Here is a 4,760-nt window from a genome sequence, read left to right as displayed (position 1 = left end):
AACGCAACCTTCAACACGAAAAATTGGGAAGGCTATTTAGCATAACAAACGGTTAGTTCCGTAATTTTGAATATCGCGTGTTGAGAGCCGGCTGTTTTTATTCGTTTTATGGTCAATATGAGATTGGTTAAAAAAGTCATGTGATTCGTGCTTGATAATTGATAATAAGTCTCATTGCAGATATCAAAATCATCTTAAAATCTGTCTTCCGAAGATATACTGCGCAAATAAAGTATCCTTACACTTGGAAAAATAATCACAATTTCAAAACTGAATAATATTGGGGTAAATTTGTTTTTGTAATAGATAATCTTGCACATTATGACACCACATTCAATCCAATATGACTTCTAGAAGTAAAGTAACAAGCAATTGAATAGACGAAGGTCCTGTTTTAAAAGTGACAAACTGGCCTATACAAGGCGCAAAAAGATTCCAACAAGTGAAACAAAGAGACAACACAGTTTCTTCAATGAAGCGTTATTTAAAGCAGTTTTTATTTCAGTTTTACTTCTCTGTACTTTTCATAACTTGTCAGTTCTTTTGTTTCAGTTTTCTTTTGTTCCTTTTGTTTTAAATTAAAGCCAAAAGCATAAATTAGCCATTCACCACTCTCAAACCAGATGTCTAGTCTCTAGTAGTCTGTGGAGTTTTGAATAGGCCAGTTTGTCACTTTTAAAACTGAACCTTTGTCTAATCAAATGCTTCTAACTTTGCTTCTTGAAGTCACATTGGATTCAATGTGATGTCATAATGTGCAGGATTAAATAGTGCATCTGTTAAAAAAAACAAATTTACCCCAATATTGTTCAGTTTGGAAATTGTGATTATTTTTCCAAGTGTAAGGATACTTTATTGGTGCAGTATAGTAGGCCTATGGTCTTAGCAGCTGTCTTCTAATTTTGAAGATAGCTACTAGAAGTTGTCTTCCGACAATACAGGGTCTTAGATGTGTCTTCTGAATATAATATGCATTGTCTTACAAGCTGTCTTCTGAAGATAGCAAGGTTTTAGCAGCTGTCTTCTGATGATAACAAGGTCTTAATCAGAAGCTGTCTTCTGAAAATAGCAAGGTTTTAGTGTCTTCTGAAGATAGTCTAAGAAGCTGTCTCAAGTTCTGAGGATAGCAAGGTCTTAGTAGCTGTCTTCTGAAGATAGCAAGGTCTTAGAAGCTGTCTTCTGAAAATATCAAGGTCTTAGAAACTAGAAACTTCGCTGTCTTTGAAGATAGAAAGGTGTTAGAAGCCGTCTTCTAAAGATTGCAAGGTCTTAGAAGCTGTCTTCTGAAGATAGCAAGGTCTTAGAGGCTGTCTTCTAAAGATAGCAAGGTCTTACAAGCTGTCTTCTGAAGATAGCATGGTCTTAGAAGCTGTCTTATGAAGAAAGGTCTTACAAGCTGTCTTCAGAAGATAGCAAGGTCTTATAGAAGCTGTCTTCTGAAGAAAGGTCTTACAAGCTGCCTTCTGAAGATAGCAAGGTCTTAGAAGCTGTATTCTAAAGATAGCAAGGTCTTAGAAGATGTCTTCTGAAGAAAGATCTTAGAAGCTTTCTTCTAAAGATAGCAAGGGCTTAGAAGCTATCTTCTGAAGGTAGCAAAGTCTTAGAAGCTGTATTCTGAAGAAAGATCTTAGAAGCTGTCTTCTGAAGATAGCAAGGTCTTAGAAGCTGTCTTCTGAAGATAGCAAGGTAATAGAAGCTGCCTTCTGAAGACAAAGGTTTTAGAAGATATCATCTGTAGATACTAAGGTCTTAGAAGCTGTCCTCTGAAGATAGCAAGGTCTTAGAAGCTGTCTTCTGAAGATAGCAAGGTAATAGAAGCTGCCTTCTGAAGACAAAGGTTTTAGAAGATATCATCTGAAGATACTAAGGTCTTAGAAGCTGCCTTCTGAAGGTAGCAAGGTCTTAGAAGCTGTCTCCTGAATTTAACAAGGTCTTAGAAGCTGTCCTCTGAAGATAGCAAGGTCTTAGAAGCTGTCTTCTGAAGATAGCAAGGTATTAGAAGATATCATCTGAAGATACTAAAGTCTTAGAAGCTGTCTTCTGAAGATAGCAAGATCTTAGAAGCTGTCTTTTGAATATAACAAGGTCTTAGAAGCTGTCCTCTGAAGATAGCAAGGTCTTCGAAGCTGTCTTCTGAAGATAGCAAGGTCTTTAATAGAAGCTGTCTTCGGAAGATAGCAAGGTCTTAGAAGCTGTCTTCTGAAAATAGCAAGGTCTTAGAAACTAGAAACTTCACTGCCTTCTGAAGATAGAAAGGTCTTATAAGCTGTCTTCTGAATATAACAAGGTCTTAGAAGCTCTTCTGAAGATAGCAAGGTCTTAGCTGTCTTCTGAATATAACAAGGTCTTAGAAGCCGTCTTCTGAAGATAGCAAGGTCTTAGAAGCTGTCTACTAAAGGTACAGAAGCATGGTCTTAGAAGCTGTCTTCTGAAGATAGCAAGGTGTTAGAAGCTGTCTTTTGAAGATATAGAATGTCTTTGAAGCTGTTTTCTGAAGATAGTAAGGTCTTTAATTCGCCCAAATTTATGCTCACAATATGGCTAGGCCTATCTAGGTCATTATGCAAAGCGGGGGGTGGGGCAGAGATTTTTTGCAGGCTGAGGGGGAGCGTTTTTTTGGCAGGCCAAAGGGGAGGGGGAGGGGCATTTTTTTGGCACGCCATTAGAAATGTTACCTCGAACCGGGGGTGGGGACTTAATAATTATTGCACGGCCATAATGACCCAGCAAATACAAAAATGTTCCTTGAATAAAATAACATATAACATTGTAATTATTAGTGTAATATTTAATTAAAATAACATTGAAATGCCGGGTTAGGTCTATGCCTTATTATACGAAGATCATGAATTACGTTTTAAAAGTTATTGTAAAATATTTTGGGCAAACATTTTTGCTAAATATTTTGTCAAGTCAAATAACATTCTGTTATAATGTTTTGCATAGTCACGTTTTCAAAATTAACATTACGGTATCGGTACTAAAACGTTTTAATACCCTTATATAGGCCGAACCCGACATTTAAACCTTTTCCGTAAACGTGTGTTTACTGGGGAGGGCTCACTAATATATTGAACGATTCAAATCCCCCCCTCTTCAGAGGACAAATATATTTTAACCCCCATTTTCAGTCCAAAACTTTGACGTGGTGAAATTATTTTGTGGGTAAAGGGCAAATCTCAAAAAGAATGCAAACATTTCGTCTCATATTTAAATAAATTATTTCACGTGGCCTTCTGCGTGGCCCCATATCTGTGCCAAATTTCACACTTCTTTCAAAAAATACATGCATCATTTCCTACTCATTTCATACGGCTGGACTACTTGGGTGACGAGCGTCAGTAAGGGCGCACACCACCAAATCAATGCGACTTAATAATAATAATTGAATTTTTAGATTCGGGAACGGATCGAAAATGGTGAGGTGCTGTTTAAACGCCCATATCTCGAAATTTAATCATAAGACGTCCGGTTCATTGAAACATATATTAAATTTTCATCGAGTTGCAATCGATTGGTAGCATTTTTATAGGCAATTTCTTGCCGAAAAGGTCTAAAAATCTCGCAAAGAAAGGGCGTGTTTCACGTGTACTTCAATGGGACGCTGAATTGGTGGTGTGCGTCCGGAACGCCCGGTCCGGTCACGGGCTCTCTTAAAATTTGTCGAATTCGCAATTTCTAATTTTCTGCGTGTATAAAGAGGTAAGGTTTTGCATTCTTTTTCTTATTCTTTCCGTTACTGTGCATTAACTTCCTAATGTATACTCGCACAACCTGAACATGAACGTGTAAATTCAAGTTATAGCCTACTTGTCATGTGTCACTGACACGGATGCATGATTGCAAATTTATACAACAATGGTAAGGTAAGCTTAAAAAAATTGACCTTCTCATTGACCATCCGCGATAACTAACTATTGAAAAGCACCATGTCCATAAAAAGGATTTAACCCTTGGCTAAAACGATACCCTAAAAGGTGCACGGCCTGCACGCGCGCGCCTCATGAGACTCGCTCGCCAGTCGTACGATACGCCGTACCTAGTCCTAGTACAACAAGTCATACCTGGTCGCATGTCATAAGTTGGGTATGCTAAAAGGGTGGAGGGATTACACTTTTCTGAAAATTGCGATACAAATTTGATTGGATTTCCGTAACCCCATATCCTACAGCAGTGGTCGATACCTCATTTTAAGCCTAATATTATACTCTTTCAGTCTACTGAAGCATATAATTATAAATTATTCAGTAAAAAAATCACAGCAGTTGAAATAAAAAATGCCAGGGGTGGAGGAGCAGGCGGATGTGGAGCAGGCGGATGCGGGAGTGTGCAAATAGGGCATATGTGAAAATTCACATGTCAGCATGTCAAAACTACTGGTTACTTTTTCAAATCTAGGGAGGGTATGATGTATTGACAGCTTTGAATGTTGAATTTGTACAACTAAAACAATTACTGACTACTTAAGGTGGTACCACACCCCCTGATAAATTTTGTGACAAATTTTGCATTTTTCTCAAAAAGTAACTACACACTGGTAACAAAAGTTATATGTATATTATAGGGGCAAGGAATCTAATTACTTCACTGAAATTTCAGTGATTCAAGACAAGGGGTTCATTATATATGTTAAGAAGTGAGGTACATTCTAGCGGTACCTCTTTTCTTATCATAAATAACGTACCGCTTGGATTAAGTCACTGAAATTCCAGTGTAGTAACTGGATTCCTTACCCCTATAATATACATGATCGGTAGAGT

General features: G+C 37.6%; 1 protein-coding gene across 1 annotated transcript in view; it reads left to right on the top strand.

The window, feature by feature from the left end:
• Positions 1-3,641: 3,641 nt before the first annotated feature.
• Positions 3,642-4,760, top strand: part of LOC140137134 (uncharacterized) — a 26,138-nt gene continuing 25,019 nt past the window's right edge. Inside the window, exon 1 of the mRNA XM_072158789.1 lies at positions 3,642-3,702. The gene's annotated coding sequence lies outside the window, so the exon portion shown is untranslated. The remainder of the gene's footprint in view (positions 3,703-4,760) is intronic.

The sequence above is a fragment of the Amphiura filiformis genome, chromosome 17 (genome assembly GCF_039555335.1).
Source record: "Amphiura filiformis chromosome 17, Afil_fr2py, whole genome shotgun sequence".
NCBI lineage: Eukaryota > Metazoa > Echinodermata > Ophiuroidea > Amphilepidida > Amphiuridae > Amphiura > Amphiura filiformis.
Note: the sequence above shows the minus strand (reverse complement) of the source record. Positions and strands in the feature narration are given on the sequence as shown.